We start from the raw sequence: 18,770 nt of genomic DNA, 5'->3' as shown, positions 1-18,770 counted from the left end.
GATTAGGTCAGATATGTAACTTTCTAGTTGATGAGTGCACCAGTTGCTGAAAGACAAGACTGAATTGATCCAAGGGCAAGGGATAACACAAATGCAAATTTAAGGGAGTAGTTTTCTCCTTGGTAATATCTGTAATAAGGATTAATGGGGTAATAACTTGGGTTTTGTTTGGCTCTTGACCAGCCTTCCCTGAGGCCAGGTTCTGCTTGTTTCATACAGTATTTTCATTGCAAAATAGATTGGGATTTAGATAGTTTCAGTATCGTGGCTGACCTGCCACAGGTGAGAGAGCAGGCACAAAATTCCTACAAACTTTAGAGTTCCTGCAACTCCCAATACTTCTCAAAGAGGAATAAGTGGTTGCTTGAAATCAGAAAGCCATCAACTTTTTCTCAGTTTTGGATCTTCCCACTTTATTTAGTAAATGTGCTCTTAATAATCAACATGAAAATTAGAGTCGGAGTCAGGTGAAAAAAGGAAAAGGAAAGCAAAGAGCAAGCTTGTGTCAGTGTTAATGGGACAAAGCGTTGCCCATGTGGTGGTGACAGATCTAGAGCTGCTCTGAAGGGAGAGTGAAGGTGGTGATCACACTGTTGTGGGTTTTAAGGTGTTTGGAGATTGCCCAAGTGAGGTCAGCTGGGGCCGTGGTGATGTGGCTGCAGCTCAGTGGGACAGCTGTGCATTAACTCGCAGCACGGGACAGCCTTCCAGAATCCTCGTCTCTCACTCCTCTACCAAATTATTATTTGCATTTGATTATCACAGTCCTCAAAAAAATGCTTTCAAATGGCATAAAAGCAATGTCACGTGACCTTTATTGGTTTGTCACTACAACAGAGACTCCCCCAACCCCCTGTGACTTAGAGATGCAACCTGTAGTTAAAAGCTGTAGGCAAGGCCACACGTGTAAATGGGGACTGGTGATTTGGATAATTAGTACGAAAGGCAGAGCCCTGTCTCTTTGCAAGAAAGTTAGCAATGATATGCAATTAAAAATGAACTGTAAAAGGTAAAATTATATGCGTGTATGCAATGCAATAGACCAGGTTGAACAAAGAGACAAAACTACAAAAAAAAAAAAAGCTTAAGTGTACTAATTTTGAATGTTTTCAGTGAAAGCATTTCTAAAGGATGAAATGGGAAAGACTTATCAGTGGCTTCTGTGCAAACAGGAGCAGCTCCCATTACATAATGGTTATCCTGATGTTCATAGGTTCTGTTTTATACATGTGTGTGTGTATATAATATTTATATCATATTATATTATAGTATAGTATATATAATATATTATATTTGTATTATATATATAAAATATGAATTATAAGGTGTTATAAGTGCTTGAATGGCATACGCTGACAAAAAATAAAACTAGACTTAAACAGAGAAGAATGATGTACACAAATATTTTCTCTTATGAGTTTTTTCTACTACTTTTTTTTCTTACTGACCTCTGAAGTGCTCAGCCTTGCCACCAGTGTTCTTTGTATCATAGAGGCTTCAGGTTGGCCACAGAATTATTTATGTTTCAAAAAATATGGGCTCCATTCCATTTTCTGCTTATCTACTCCTCCTCTTTTTGTCTAGTGAAACTTAATTTCTGACCTGGTTCCTTTTCTTTGGCAATAGTCCAGGATTCTTGTTACTGGGATGCACAGTCTACTTGCCTGCTTACCCACAAAGAAATGTTCATTTGTTGAAAATCATATGAATTCATAGGTATTTTTTTTTAATGCTTTCTCATATAAAAGTATGAGGAAAAAAAAATCTAGACTTCTTGGTTGCAGTTATTTTATGAATAACAATTCTAAAAATAACTTTTTCTTCCAAAAGTATTCTTAAAAAAAAAAATAATCATTACTTACCTAAGCTTTTCTTATGCTTCTGGTTCTAAGCTTGGATTTCGTATTGGCACACACAAAAATAACATGACTGAACATGCAGAAGAGGAGGACAAATAATGAATTAAAAGTTGAAACTAACAGTGTAGAGGCTATACGTGTAGGGAGAAGCATTTGTCAAAGTAACTTAGTAAACACAGCAGTGTCTTGAGGAGACTTGTATGGAATGGAGTTTCTGTCTGGAATCTTTCAGAAAAGAGCTCAATAGCCACCAACCAGGGTTGAGTGACACAATTAACTCTGTTTGTGACTAGTGTACAGTGATATTGTAGTTGTGCTGAGTTACTGAGTACGAGGAAGGAATGCCAGGGTCTGTGGAAGCAAAACTTGGAAGTGAGTGCTTTGAAGCATTCAAGGATGTAATCCTCAGTGGGAGTCTCAGGAGAGCACTGACTATCCCAACCAAATCTAGCGTATGGCTTTACCTTGGCGTGGCAGGAAGGCCCTACAGAGTAAAGGCTTCCACTTCTTAGACTGCCTTAGCATTGTCTGGGTGCTTGCAGTACAGTCCTTTTGGGTTCTTTTGGTCTGTATATGGTTATAAAAAAGGAAGCGCATGGGAGAAAATACACTTAGTGATGAACTTGTTAGTCCTTTGTGTATGCTGTTGTATATGCACGCTTTTTGTCTGTGGGAGTGCAGCCCTGAAACTGTTCTCCTGTGAGAATGATGAAATCTGCAGGGGGACATGTAGTAATTGGCTATCAAAGAAGTTACTGAGAAGAAAAGCAGTTCATTAAAACTGTCATTCCAGCTGAACAGATACCTCTATTGTAATAGTCTGTAAGTACTGGTTATTCAGTTATGTTATCCTTGAAGTAAATCTGTTCTCTCAACAACAGAGGAACACTGCTCACTGAGTTTTATCTTGGATTTATTTCCAAGAAACCAAAACGGAATTCCCATCAGAGTGTGGATTTCTTAGTCTAGAATAGACTAAGTAGAATACCACCTCATGGGGAAGACAAAGAAACAGCAGGCATTTATTTATCTAATGCCTCTGAAAATCATAATCAGAGCACTATTTATTTAAACTGAACAGCTAGTTGTTTAAAGGCCTACAGCACTTCCATGAATACTCATTTTTGGAGTTGAAAGCTTTTACAGCTGTTTTAGTTTCCCTTTGGCTGACCAGACAGATCTTCAACTTCTTTTGTTCAATGGGCATATTTGGAGGAAATGGGGAGGTCTTGATTGTGCAGTGTAACTGCTTTCAGAGTGGTTTGACAAAATAGCAAACTCAAGTGTTAAGAACTTAGCATTTTAGTTAGGAAAAAATGCCTATGGCAGCCTTGGTGACCTTGGAAGAAAAAATTACCTTGCTCAGCATAGAAGAACACGACAGAGAGCTGTCACTTATGTTGTGTTAGAGAAAACATGAAGATAGTTATCATGTATTTCTAATAAATCAGAATGACTTCACCGTATTTTGTGTACTGCATATTTATTATACACCTCTAAATCTTTGGAATGAGGTAGGCTGCAATACACGCTGTCACTGTCTAATCTGTCTATCAGATGATATAATACAGAGGTCCTAACTGCTGAGGTTTCTAAAGAGCCCCAAACATGCCTCACAAAAGAATGTTTAACCTCATTCTTCTGGAAAAGTAGATTTTAGATATTTCTTGCATAGTCGTGTTCTGCTGAAGTAAGTTCTTTCCACAGATTTGGTTTTACATAGTACTTTATCTCATTTCTGTCCATAGTTGTGCGCTGCTGAGTATATGATGCCATACAGATATTGTGTAGCACTTTACCAGCTAGCTTTAATTTAGTAGTCGGTGGATATGTACATTTTTTATTTCAAAATACAGCAGATAATTATTGGAGAATAGAGACTACCTCTTGCCTTTTTAGTATACAAAGGCTCTGCGGCAGGTTTTCTTAAACATTTTTATATATAAATCTCTGGCAGTATGCAGTGTTCTTTCTGATTTTGTCAGTTTCATGTTACTTTAAGCACCAATTAGTCAAATACCCTCATGCAGCCTTTTAATTTCAAAAAAAAAAAAAAAAAAAAAAAAATTCTAAATAGTCAACTGATGTTAATACGATACCTTTTCTTAGGAACAGCAGAAAAGCAGATGTACAAGAGTTGCTTTCTCTTTCTGAGGATTGTTTGTTTAGTCTGCTTTCTTTGTGTATTGATGTCACCAGTGTAAGGATGTACCTCATAGAAATGGCACCATTCAGGTGCAAAGGAAGCATTTTATTTCTAGACGGTCCAGCATTTGAAACATTCGTTTAGGAGAAAGGAGTTATATCCATTCCAAAAGGAGTTATATTTTTTGTTATTTTTACCCCAGAACTAAAGATGAAAGAGCCTTGAGTAGGATTAGAATGAAATCTCTTCGGTGACTCTAAACTAATATTTCTTGGGGATGCATTTGCAAGAAAAATGCTCAAAATATTTGCCACTCTGCCCCAAACCTTTAGTGCTGTGTGGATGCTCATTTGGATCAACTTTCACTGGCTTGATTTCTATTTTCGTTCTTTTTCAGAATAAAATCTCAGTCTGCAGCAAGTCCATTAAGTAGCAGAGATCATACTTGTCCAAACTGCTAGTTTTGTTTCTCTTGCTCTCTTCCTTTTTTTTTTTTTTTGTTTTTAATAAAAAATGTTGAGAGAAGTTTACATGCATTGTCAAGATAATTTCTCTTTGATCACTGCAACCCAGGCAAGCCGGAAGGTTCTGTCCAATGCATGGTGTAGATGAGAAAAGCAAAACATACACACACAACTAAAACATTCTGTTTGGAGTTAAAAACTTCCCCAACAGACTACATCTTTTGCAAGTAAAAGAAATACTGTAACTATTTTATTGTAGCATTGCTTGAAACAGAATATTTTTCAGCGCTGCAACAGGGTTGTACTTCTAGGGGCTGTTACCCGATTTGTGGGATGGTTGCTCAGTGAAATTTCAGAGTTCGAAGACTGATGTGCATTTGAGAAAGTGTTTGTGGTGCTTAGGATAAAGGCCTCCTGTTCTGTGACTCCATCAGCTGGGCATTACTGTGATATCAGTAGTTTACTAAGAAACTTGGCCTTTGAACTAAACTGCTGCATTAGCAGGGTTTTTATTTAATATATTTAAAGAAATTGATCCTTTAATGCAGGACCTCCAAAATCCCTGTCTTTTCACATCCTTTCTGTGAATCATTTTTTCTTAGATGGATAAATAATATTTTAGGTAAGAGTTGACATGAGTGATTTTGAACTTGCATCCAAACAGTCTGACGGCATTTTCTTTGTATTTCTGTGGATGAATTTAGCTACTTTTCTCTCAGAAAATGCAGAGCTGTGACCTGTGTAAATGAATAAGAAATGCTATGAGATTGCAGTGATTTGTTGATTTGCATATTTAGTTGAAAGGAAATTCTAGCTAATTAATGAGCTATGCTTGTTTTGATTTAAATAAGCAAGCCTAAAAGCCACCGCTGTTTGTTTAACAGAGGCTTTGTCTCTTTGAACTTAAGTTAACATACCTTAATGACAGGTAATGATTGATAATGGTGTATTGTAAAGTTCAGGTAATAAATAGTGTTTTACTCATAATACTGAATAATGTACTTTTTATGGCCCAGTTTGATGGAAAATTTCCTTGTCAACTCTGCCTAATTGTCCAAACAAAACCACCCATTACTTAAAAAACTGCATGTCTAACCTAGACACATTAATTAGGGTCATGACTGAGCCACGCAAAGGAATATAGTAACACTTCAGCTATCTTTAAGTATGATCTTTGGACAGTGGTCCTAATGTTAAACTGAAGTTTAATGGGGAGATGTTGTTTACACTACCTTTTGTAGCTCACAGACACATGTTGGAATCCATCCACGGCGGCTGGGTGGTGGGAAAACAGCATCTCCCTGAAGGTCTTCAGAGGTCATAAACAATATTAGTTTGAACATCAGAAATCACAAAATCAAGTAAGCCCGGATGAGAAGGGAGGAAAAGAGGTTTCTGGGTTTTCATCCAGTCAGAAACTGAAGTCAGTAAATATCATGTTCCATCAAGGTGAAGGTTAAAAAGCACCTTGGTCTTCAACTGTCAACATCCTGGAATCCTGTACATCAAAGTGCTGTGCCAAACCCTCTGTGAGTGCTGGCGCTCTCTCAGTACTTCATCTGCTTTGAAGTTTCAGGGATTTTTTGCTGATAACGTAGTTAGTGAGGATCCTGAAGTACCAGAATAGCCTGGGAAATTTAAGTCCAAATTTCAGAAAGCTCTCAGTTCAGAATTGAACATGTTCAAAGTAATTTTTAGGTGTGTTGTGTTTGCTATTTTTCCTGCTCAGAAGATTCAGCACATGCTTCAAGTTTGAGACTCTACAACTACTGGTTTTATTGTATTGGGCAAGCTCACATTTCTGACCCAGGATTCAGTACCATATTTAAAATCATTTGGATTTATATTGTACTTGAAAGTTCAAGAAAATATGTTCTACATTGTTTCAAATCATTGGTCCTGTTCTACTATAGCCTTTCATTTTTCTGTAATGACTAATCTGCACAAATGAAATGAATGCTTTAATTGTCACATGTCTTTATTCACAGGATAGAGTGGCTTATTTCCTGTTATGATTCCAAATTAAAAAAAGAAAAAATAGAAGCACATAAAAATTTGTGCTTTCTCATGATTTTCTGTTTAAAAATAGTATGGGATTCTTATGGTCTTTTTCATTGCACTTATGCTGAATTCAGAGGGTATCTGAGGTTGATGCTTGTGCTGAGGTTAATACAATAAAACATGACAAGAGAACCTGCCTTCCCGATTATTTGTTTGATATGTTTGTATGATTTTCTCTTTTTTTTTTTTTTATCTACAGAAGTTTAACTCCTAAATCAGGACAAGCAGGTGCTTTTACCTTCATAAGCTATGGTGGCAATTTGACTGCGTGATAAGTGATTGTGTTTCATTGCCTGATGGAGAAAGCAGAGGCTTCTTCTCCAGTGATGAAGTCCATGAGAACTTTACCATGACTCTTAGTTAATTTGATCATGATGATTATCTGGATTTTCAAGCAACATCTACAGGCTAACACAACAAATTCATCAAAGAAATTAGGTTACAATTGTATTCCTAAGTACTTGGAGAAATATTTCTCCATTTATGTGATGGAATGGAGGATGTAGGGCAGTTTTTCCTTCAGACTCATTTGTGGATTTGCAGGTGATTTGCAGGTTGTTCTGCAAACAGGGGAGAACTCATGCAGACAGCATTCCTTCCACACCTAGACAAATGCTAGCTAAAAGCCAGGAGAGATTGGTGGAATCTCAATAGTTTTTTGTGTGTGTGTTTTTTCCCTCCTGGAATGTAAGAACTGATGAGCCACGTTGGTTCATTTCATAGGAGAATGCTTTTTAAGTAACAGTTGTGTGAGAGGAATGTATGTGCAAGCTTGTGATACAAATAGTTCAAGAGAACTGTTAACTGCACTTACTCATTTTATAGAAGTACCTAGTTAGTTTTTTCCCCATATATTCTATCTCCTATGTAATATAATTTTCCCAGGCAAAAAAAAAAAAAACCCTCCAACAACAAACAATATCATCATGTGTTTTCCTTCTCCTTGAGCATGAGTCTTTCCACGGTTCTTAATTTGACTGCTATAACTGTTGAAAATAAGTACTAAGATTCATGAGTAATGCTTCACTTAAGAGACAAGTTTTGTCTTCACAAATGTATTATCTTATGCTGACCTCCAAACTGACAATTACTCAGTGACTCATTCATGTAAGTTTTCTGAAGGTTGTATTAGTGTAGCCTGTTTACTGATCACATTCATTATAGGTTTAACAAAATTTGTCCTGTGTTGTATTCAGTCACATGATCTGATTTTTGAGTGGTACTGTGTGGAGCCAGGAGTTGGACTCGATCCTTATGGGTCCCTTCCAACTCAGGATATTCTATGATTCTGTGATTGATGGCTCTTGGAGCAATAATGGTAATACTATATGAACTCAAATTAAATTTATTTTCAACCAGTTCTTTTTATAAGTGAAACTAAGAAAGTATCTATCCCGATATGAGTGTGACTCTTGATGAAGTCTGCATTTAAAAATGTGATATCCAACCTACAGTGACTTACTCAAATCTACAATGAAAAATAAAAAAGATAATTCTGGGGAAACTTGATCTTTTAAGAGTGGTTGTGGGGCAAAGCTAATTTCTAATGGAAATGTCCTCTGATGTTAAGTTTAGAGCCCTTTGAGGAAATAGTGCTCAGTCCTCTATGTATTGTACAAGGAAGTATATAATGCTGCTGATTTAAAAAAGTTCTCTCCCCATGGCACCCATGAAATGGAGAATTCCCTGGGTCTCAGAAACACAGCAGCTTCAACGTAAGACTGGGTGCATCAATACATTTGGAATAAATCAGAACGCACCTCCAGAAAAATAGCTGTCCTTTTCCTCTCTGTTGTTTTCATTCAGTATTAGAAGTATATAAGGTGTTATGCCAAAAGGGATTTGTCCTTTTTATCTAGAAAGAGAAACACTTTTGTTATTTGCATTTCTGAATTGCTTAGCTGCCCAAGCATGCTTTATATGTGCTGCTTGAAATGTGTCATTGGATCACGTGAGCACTGTTCTCTAGCTGATGTTGGACTTTCTCCAACAAATATGGATTATGTTAAAGTAGGTTCTGAATTGACGAGGATATGTTAATAACTCCCAGATGGGCATCTTTGCTCAGGGAAATACAAGCGGTGTATGGCAGGAGCTAGTGTTTGGCAGGTCCATCATTCCGTCATTAAAGGCCACATTATTACTTACAACTCTACTTGCATGACAATTGCTTGCATAAACTCAGGCTCTCAATAACAAATACACACAATTTGCTTTTTAGTATATTTTCCTTTTGCAAGGATTTTTTTATATGCCAGCTAGTTTTCCCTCCAGTTGAAGGTTATGTGTTTTTGAAAATGAAATAATAGCATGAAATATACACTTGAGTCCCACAAATTTATGATAACAATCTTTTTTTTTCTTTCAAGTATATGATAACAAACAAACAAACAAAAACTACTTTCATCTTCATGTTTTTGTAGCCTGTATTCAATGTTAAAGGCCATCTCAAAAATTCTGTTGACTTGACAATTTAAATTGTGATATAATTGGATATACTATATTTAAAACAAAATAGTGTTTATTTTATGCTCTAAGGGGATTTGTCGTCTTCTGGGTTAAAAAAAATATTTTTCATCCAGTTTCATGGATGAAGTTGGGGTTAGAAAACTATATAGGCGTATACATGAGCGTGAATTATGTGTTAAATATGTACTCATTATGCACCTTGATCACTCAACTTGCACTTAATCTGTTTATCTGTTTCACCAAAACATTCGAAAGCTCTGTTCATCCAACAAACTTCTGGAAAATGTGACTGGCTGGAAAGTACTCCTTTCTTCTCTTTTTGCCCGACTTTTCACAGTCTTACCCTTCTCAACTATCCAGTTATGAACTTGAAAAGAGATGCAAAAGCCCTGTCATTTTTTTTGGATGATATTAAAAAAAATAATTATAACCTTCAATGCTGTCTAGAAGAAAAGGTTTTGTGTTTTGAGAATGGGATGCTTTGGTATTTCTAGATTTCATTCTTATCTTTAGTCCCAGAGTTCAGACTCCCGGAGCTGAAATTTATAAAGCTTGATCTCTGGTGATGACCTGGGGGGGTAGTTACCAGGTAAGATGATACAAGTAGTACAGACAATAAACATTTTTTTTAAGGAATCTTCATAAAACATGCATTTTTTAAGATGTAGTGAATGAACTAAAAATATTTTTTTATCAGTTGCCTAGGTAATTCTATCCCAAAGTCAGTTCTGTTCTTCATTTTAATGTTTTTTTCACAAACGTACATCTGTATTTTCTCACTCATTTATACTCAAACTTGGATTTTGACTGGCATGTCAATGATAATGATTACTTTACAGTTCTTAATAGTGAAAAGCAAAGTATACATTTTGCAATAATCTCATTGAGCCAGCTGATGTGAATTTGCATTTTACAGTATATTCTGGAGAAAACTGCTCTTTTGGGGCAGTATTTTCTGTTGATGACCCAAAACATCAATACCATCCGGTGTCTGGAGCTGACCCAAGCAACAAAGATACCATGAGGGCTCCACATATTTTTGTACTTCTCCAGTCTCCTTCTGCATGTTATGATATTATTACTCTCAATCTGGCAGTTAATTTTCTTGGCTCTTAAAATGAGTGTTGCAAGAGTAGTTGAATGTAATATGTGGTATTTTAATATTGTGACTCTTAATGCTACATAAAACCTTTGTTTCCTACAGGTTTATTGAGCTGGTGTATTAGATTTCCTGCTGCATGAGCAAGAAGATTATGGTGGCTTACGTCTAAGTGTACTTTTGGGAGGCATTTTGTATTTTCTCTATAAATAGTCTTTCTAAAACACAATTTTGAAACTATTAATGTTTATATCACATTATACATCTCTCTAAGTTTACTGTCCTGAGTATACAGTATGGTTGCAAGAGGAAATCTTTTTGTCTAAGAAACGTGTTCAGAATTGTCATTGTTAAAAGGCTACTAAAAGGCAGGTTTGTTATATTTATCTTCTTATCTGTATGGTATTTTTGGCTTATTACACAATGTCGTTCCTGTTTTCAACAACAGTAAAATTGCATCTTTTAAGGAGTTAAGCACTTCAATAGAAATTGCAAGTGTGTGAGCATCCTGGCTATTCTGTTTGTGTCAGAAAAATGTCAAATGAGTCAATTGCAATTATGAGCTCTTCACAGATAAAACTTAGACTTGAGGATTAGTGAAGAACTTGTATTTTACACTGCATGAACTTTTTTTCATCTTAAGCAAAAGAATGCGCTCATTACAGAATTTAAAAAAGAAACCCTGGGAAGATCCTTTGTCCTAAGATAAATGGAAAATATACGGGGGAGAAGGAAGCAGAGGTAGTTCATATGTGTAGTATCTCACTGATGTGTATTCTGTTTTGAGAATAATTTAATGAGCAATTTCTCCACGATTTATAAGAAGATGCCACAGGCCTAACTCTGGAAGGTCCCCTGGAGCCATTTATTCATCCACACATGAACAGCCAGTTTCATTTTTAAAAATAATGGAACATGAGCAAAACAAATGGTTAGCGTAGTTCTGTCCAGTGCAATGAGAGATTATCATCTTAAACCACGATCGTCTGGTGGGTTGGACCCAGCTTCACATCCTCCTTGGGTTCAGGTGTGGGTGCTGTGTGGGCAGTCTGGCAATTTACTGGGGCATGGGCATTGTTAGCTGGCTGTGCCTCCGGGTAGGATTTGAGGCAGGCCTGGAGCAGCTCTGGGCCAGGAGGGACAATCAGTGCCCTCTATCAGTGCCGGAGCTGGTGCCAAAGCCCAGGTGACATGGAGGAGGCATTAGGTCAGATGAGTTACGCTAAGTGGCAACTGATAAATTCAAGATGACAATCTGTAACAATGGTATTTATCCTAGTAATTAATTCCAGTGGTGCCCGAGGCAGTGCTGGGTTGCTGCAACCAGTGTGGCTGGAGCTGAGCAGCTAATGAGAAAGCATTACAGTGAGGACTGAGGGTTGGTGTGTTCTGGCAGGATGAGGTCACTGTGAGTAGGAAGTGTTAATGCAAGCTTCGTGTGATAAACTATGACAAAGAAACACTGTGTTATTTTGAGAGGCTAAAATGCAGGCATCCTTTGGTGTTTTTTCACATATGGTCTGTAGAGTGGCACCACCCATCATTGCCTTGGTGCCGACACGTGCACACCATGCCTGTGCTGGTTAGCTGCTGCAGTGGAGCACAGTTCCTTTCCTCCCTATCATTTGTTCTAATTACTGTTGTCAGGTAGCACTGAACACTCAGCTTAGAGGAAGAAGTTTGGTGGGTGTTACTGATCAATAGAAAGAATGGTGAGAAAAAAACACTTGGGCACTCATCATTCTCCCCGGTCAGCAGCGGAGATGGGACTGCTTGGCACTGGTGTGCAAAGAGCCAAGTGCTTCCAAACACTTCAACTCTGCAAGGTGTGGGGCAAGGCTACCTAAGAACGATGGCCTAAGTATAATGATTGTCCTGCCCCGCTGCAGCAGCAGCACAGGTCTGACTGGGTCGTGTGCAAACTAAAATCCACAGTGGAATTCGAAAAAATATTTGTGAGATTTTCCCGGGCTGTTAATTCCCCATAGCTGCCAGATTTCCGTTATGAGTAACTACAGGTGCTGTCTTAACAGAAATATGTGGGTGACAAAGTGCTTACTAAGTGCTGTTACCAACAAATCTCAGAAAGTGTTCTAATTAAGGAGTGATACTTCATAACTATTGTTAATTGTGAGGATATAGATGAGACGGACTGCGTATTTTAGCATTTGCATTTTTGTTGTCTAAGATCTAGCAGATATTTTAACATTTTTGCTTTGTTTCCTCTTGTTTCACATTTAGGTGTAATGATTGTTTTCTTCTGAAAGCATTACAACTACTTCAGTAAAAATACTTCTATTTGCATTCTGTTCTATTTGTACTGAAGTATGGTAGATAAAAGGGTAGATAAAAATAGTGTTTAATCAGATCAGTAAGACTGCATCTAGTCTCAAATGTCAAGTAATATTATTAGTTGCCACGCTTGTAACCAAATCCTTGCGTTATCTCAGAATATACTGGACTATTGTGGATGTTTCTGCATGTTTTCTCTTCCAGCACATACCTTTATCTTCTAAAGCTGACTTCTAAAAAATATTTCAGCAAGACCTTATGCATTTTTTTCTGTATTTTGCTCACATCTTATCTTTTAAAACAATACCCAGAATACTCATAAAAGAAAACAAATTACCATACATTCTTTCTCTCATTCAATTATTTTTACACAGTATTGAACTGTAATAGTGAAAATATCTGCTCTCTGATATAGAACTTGAAAGTGATGTTTGAGGCCTGCAGTTGCAGCAGATAATTAAAAAAAGGTATTTAATACACTGACCCTTTCAGTAATCAGATTTGCAGTGACACTGTTTCTCTGATGAACAATGAAAGAATCATCAAGGGTAATATGCAGTAAGACAAGCTGTGATCTAGCAAGTGACAATTGTTTCCATGGTACTAAAATATTTTGAACACATTCCCTTCTTCTATTTGTGTAACAAGCTTGTTAGATTGCTGAGGCTTTATTTATTTATTTCGGTAGTTACACAGAGAACAATTATTTTGTCATCATTTTCATGAAAAAGGAAAAATATCCCATAGTTCAATTTCTGTGGCACAGTCTTAGAATTTCTATTAATTAAATGATGAAATGGAAACTGTTGTTAAAATATACTAAATGCAACAATAAGGCACTATTGCCATTTATTTTTAATTCTTAAACCACGGGCCGAACACTGTAAGGGCAAATTAAATTTTAAGCAGGATGGTGAAAACCCAGGTGTAGAACTACTAAAGTTATAGATAAATTTTTGTAGGATTCTGTGATGTCACTGCAGTGTTGAAACGGGTGCCTATGTAATTATCTGCATTTCATTACTGGATAAGTATGTTCATGGAAGACATGGGGAAATGCTTTTTACTCTCCATTTGGTCTCATCTTCTGCCATATGAAGAGATTCAAAAATGTTCATATTGGTGTTCAGAGGAAGAAATGTGCGCTTACTAGGTCAGTAGGCGAGATCTATGTAGTACTAATTGCTAATCATTTACAACCCACGTTAGATCTATTCATTTGCTCATCAGAAATTTGTGAGCATAGTAAAATTTGAGCCGATGTAAAAACTCTGCATGGGTTTTTCTATCTGCAAAATATAAGTGTTGTAATAGTTTTCTGTAGAAGGCATTTTTAACTGTCCTATGTGGCAGGAAGGCTTCTGAATGTAATGCTAATTACAGAATCACAAAGGTTGGAAAGCACCACTAAGATCATTTAGTCCAACTGTCAACCCATCACCACCATGCCCATGAACCAAGTGCCACATCTGCATGGTTCTTGTTACACCTTCAGGGACAGTGGTTCCACTGCTGCCCTGGGCAGCCTGTTCCAATTCCTCACTGCTCTTTCTGAGAAGAAAAGTGTCCAAATATCCTATCTGAAATGGGGAGGGGAATTTCTACCTATGATACAGCCTAGAGAGGGGAAAAAAAAAAGTTTTGTGATGAAGAATGTTTTTACCTGGTAGTGAAGATTGCTGTTTTGCTACTATTTAGGTGATAAACTTTTAGGGAAGGCTATTTTGAGAAATGGTTCAGGCAGGTTAAAGATGTAAAGTGCTAGGCTATAAATGGATTGTTAATTTCCACATTTCATATTTTATAAAGGATATTTCTTGTTAAATTGGAGAGCCTGGAAAATATATACTTTCTGCAAGTTTCTGAGAACTTCATTATAACTAAAAACCATTCCAAAATGTCTCATTAATACAGTAATGCTTTTATCAAATAGTGTCAGTATAAATCCAGCTTTAAATATGAGTTATAGGGTTGGAATTAGAAGTAATACACATTAAAACTTTAAAAACATATTTTCACTATGGCTGAATGGTATCACACCTGAGGATCGCCAATGAATCTGGGTTTTAATCTTGATAAAATAAGCCATATTATGGTTTAAATACAGTGGGTTTTTTTCCCTTTAATTGCAACTACTGAATTTCCCAGTATCAGAGGAAATGTTTTACATTACAGACTTTTTTGGCAAGTCTGTGTGGTTTAATTTCTTTAGAACAACCCCACAGTTTATTAATAAATTTTACTTCAGGTCCCAGTGCAAGACCCACGCGGTTGGTAGGAGAAGAGATGCTTGGAAATCTTTTTTGCTCTGCTCTCTGACCCAGTAGTTTATGCTAACCAGCACTTGTGTTTGTGCATTCTTCCATCCCTTAGTACCTGCAGCTACTTAGCGTAGCAAATGTGTGGCCAGCTGAACATAAACACTGAGAGATGACAGGGTTTTGCTGCAGAGGGAGGCCAGGCAATACATAATTGCATCGTTGGCTCTCATTCTGTTCCCACATGTAGCTTGGTTAAATGTCACTTCAGGCTGCAGGCTCCCACTCTCCCCTTGGCTGTGGGCCTCGTGCAAGCCACATTCAGGCAGCACAAGTGCAGGTCTGAGCCAGGTCCACAGGGATCCGTTTTGTCTCCAGGCCTCACCAATCATTGACCCAGCTATTGTTGTTTGTGGTACTTACTGGTAAACTTTTGCAATCAATACAACATCAGCCCGTGCAGCTCCTGGGAATGGAAACCTGAAGTAGCACATTTAATCTTGAGGCCGGCTGCTGCTCCCTGCTCTGCTGCTAACGGGGCAGTTGGCCTCCGAGATGCAGCATGATTGCTGAAGGGTCGGGAATGTGTGATGGATGGCTGCTCCCGATGTAGCACCTCTCCATCCAGACCAGAGGTGGTTATAATGACAGACCACAACTGCACACACGAAAATTCTTGTAGCTCATTTGTAGGCTTGCACAGTGATAGCTGAAGGGTGCAGCACTTTGGAGCAAGTCTTTGAGGGGGAGGGGGAAAAAAAAAAAGTGGTGGAGAGTGTGAGAACTCATTAAAAGCTAGCAAAATCTTCTCGTTCATTACAAAATTGGGACGGCTGTTACAAACACCTTGCCATACATGTATTTTCCAGCCATTCTACTTGTGTTGGATGTTTTCCTTGCATTTAATTAGTAACAACCATATTGCAAAGGGTCAAAAACTGGAAGTTATCTCAAAAGCCTAAGAATAACATTTGGTTTCTGCTGTAACTTCAAGAAGTGTCCTCCTTTTGAATCAGGGATCTGTTTAACACTTCATTTAATACGTAGTAAACTGATGCAACTGGCACTTTGAATCTATATTAATACAAAGAAATGGAACTAAGAAAGGTCAGCTAAAAGAAGCATTATTTACTAAAGTAATCCAATTCTTAGTCTTCAAGACAATTAAAACATAGTAAAGAAAAACAAGCCAACTAATCCAGACATTACCTTGCTAAGTGCTCAACATCTATTGGTATGGTTTATACCAATCTGGGAATCATAACCCCCCTAAAAATGCTTCTGATTATTTTATGTTGCTTAACAGGGGAAATTGTTAGTCTTCTGAAGAGTGAAATGAAGTAATTATCCATTGCGTATGTATATGTTATATTATAATCTCAAGAATAGCTAGGAAAAGAAGACTTAAGGGAGTTTGTAAGAATTATCTGAAGGTTGTATGTAATTTTTCTAAAGTCATGTCACTGTGCCTGAACTTCTCACAGAAGACTCTGAACTACCAGTGGAAATTAATATTTTCTGTCCTTTATCTTATTATATAATACAGGAACTGTCCTCTGTTGGTTGTTCCCAGCACCACCGTTCATTGTATGCACTGATGATGTTGCTCCTGTGGATGTTTAACTGAAACAGTCGTGTGGCTTGTACGTGGTACATTTTACCAAAATCATGTATTCAGGGAAACAATATTTCACAAACACTTTCTTGTGATGGCTGCACCTATTTGTTTCTCCTTACCATGAATAGAAACATAATGTTAATTAACTTCTCTTTAGAATGCACGTTAGTCACTACCGTTGTATTCCAGCTGAGTACAGGTTCCACTCTCCTGGCACACACCCTTCTTCAGAAGATAAGTGTAAACATTTGAAAAACTATTTTTTATTATGCAGAGTACATATTCAATAATGTCAAACCTCCTTGTCATATTGTTCCTGTTGTGTGAAAATTGTTCCTGGCTAGGAGTTGGCTGCCCTTCTTCTCACACAAGATTTGAGTACTCTTCTGGTGGCCTGTTATCATCAGAAAGTCTTGCAAAGTTTTTAATAGAAGAAATCCTTCACTGTCAGAGTGACAGAGCACCGGCACATGTTGCCCAGGAAAGTTGTAGTGTCTCTGTCTATGGCAGTATTCAAGACCCATCCGGACAACCATTTTAGGGAACCTGCTTTAGCAGGGAAGCTGGACTCCATGATCTCTAGAGGTCTCTTCCTACCTCTACAATTCTGTGATTCTTTGAATTAAAATTAACACAATCTCTCCATTTAAACTGTATTTTCTATTGCCAAATACCATGTTTTGTTTGAAAGCGGTGACCCGAAGTTTGATAGGTGGTACTTTGGTCCTGATTTTTTTTTTTTTTTTTCCCTCTAGAAAGACAAGAAATGTTTGTGAATGAAAACAAATAGCAGAAAAGCTCATTTCTCTCTGCAGGCAGCTTTACAAGATTTGCATCTTGAAAATACAATGTTAGCATAACTAAATAGTTACTTCTGGGACACATGCATTATTTTTTTCCCCTCAAAGTGTTATCCAACAATTTTACTTTACAGATTTTCTGTATCTCATCCCCTCTTACTTTTACAAATAAAAATTGCAATATCAGTGTGCCTTTCCCCAAAAAGACACCTCCCCCCCCCCCCCCCCAAAAAAAAAAAAAAAGTCAGAATGCTAAAATGACAGGCCTATGATACCACAGTAACATCTGTATTGCTCTCTTCTGCATCAGATTCATGGAAAGGAGGCAAAAGGGTTTGTGAACCAGGATATTTACAGCCATGGAAGCGCTCCTTACAGAAGCAGAACACCACTAGAGATCTGTTGGTGAGTACCTCTATGTTTACTGGTGTTTTAAGATACATTAAGCAGTAATGTACTTACTGAGTAAGTTGCTGTCTGCAATGGGGAAGGTGTGAAAGCTGGTGAATTACTTCCAGCAGCCTTGCTTTTTAATCCTCCCCTTAGCTTGCAGATGAGCATTACTGTGGAGAAAAGTACATGACCTAGCTCAGAAATCTCAGTCCTTTGAGTTGATGTTTTTCAGCTGAAAATTCAACCATGTGGTGAAGTGTCCATTTCAAATCCCGGCACTTCTTTGATTCTAGTATTTCATGTGCTTGAAAACCGTTGTGTAGGAAGTAAGAGTTTTGATCCAAACATCTGCATGTTTCCTGTTTCAGTCCAATAATCCTCTTTCTAAAAATAGAATGAATGTTCTGATTGCTGAAATACTATGTGCATTGTGTTCCTAGTTCTGTGATAGAGCTGCATTGACAATTCTGTAATATTTAATACAATGTAGACGTATTTAATAAATGTAGATTTCTGTAGGTTTTAGATGTGATTTTACTACTGAGGAGCTCTAACCTATTTTTATAGGTCTGAGCCCTTCCATCCAAATGGCAAAAGCAAACCTGGTCACATGAAAAGCAAACTACAAAGAAAGCAACAGTCAGAAGCAGGCTTTTGTTTGTTTTGAAGCTGAGCTAAGGCAAGAGATGTTGCTTTGCCTGAAGTAGGACTTCTGCCAGCTGACTGACACAAAGGATGAGATAAAGGAGCAGCTCTGTGCCACCGTTGTCTGTGGAAAGGTGTGCACCCTCCACAAGAGTGAAAGCATAACCAGTGCAGGAGAAAGCAGAGGGTGTGTCTGCAATCCATAGAAAGCTGGAAAGGTGCAAATATTAGGAAGGATATTGGTATGGTCTTTAGAGTGAATGAAGGAGACCCAATTGCATTAAAACTGAGCATCACAAAAACATACCTAAATTTAAGGTCTATTAGGTTAGGGAACAATCGTAGAAAATAAATTGTGTAGGCCCCATTTCTTGAGATTTTAAAACAGAACAATTCAAGACCCTGGAAAATATAATGTAGATAGTGTAATATAACAATAGGAGGATAGAGTTACTCTAATAGGCCTACTTCATTTCTAATTCCTATGAGTTTGTTAAGCTATTTATGCTTAATTTTACATAGTTATGAGTACAGAATATGTTCATCCAAACTGTAATAAAATCTTTATAACAGATAAAAATAAAAAAGTGATGCCTCATTTTGCTCAAATGAGCTAACCTACCTCAAAAATGAATGACAATCCACGCTGCTAGGGCAGCAGAGGGG

The 18,770-nt window shown here is 37.4% G+C and overlaps 1 long non-coding RNA gene across 2 annotated transcripts in view; it reads left to right on the top strand.

Moving 5' to 3' along the window:
• The window catches only part of LOC125696786 (uncharacterized), a 55,147-nt gene extending 42,593 nt beyond the window's left edge, over window positions 1-12,554 (top strand). For both annotated transcript variants that reach the window (XR_007378531.1, XR_007378532.1), the window contains one exon: window positions 10,204-12,554. This is a non-coding gene — a long non-coding RNA (uncharacterized LOC125696786). The remainder of the gene's footprint in view (window positions 1-10,203) is intronic.
• Window positions 12,555-18,770: the final 6,216 nt, after the last annotated feature.

This window comes from Lagopus muta, chromosome 8, assembly GCF_023343835.1.
Source record: "Lagopus muta isolate bLagMut1 chromosome 8, bLagMut1 primary, whole genome shotgun sequence".
NCBI lineage: Eukaryota > Metazoa > Chordata > Aves > Galliformes > Phasianidae > Lagopus > Lagopus muta.
This window is presented reverse-complemented; position numbering and strand designations above follow the sequence as displayed.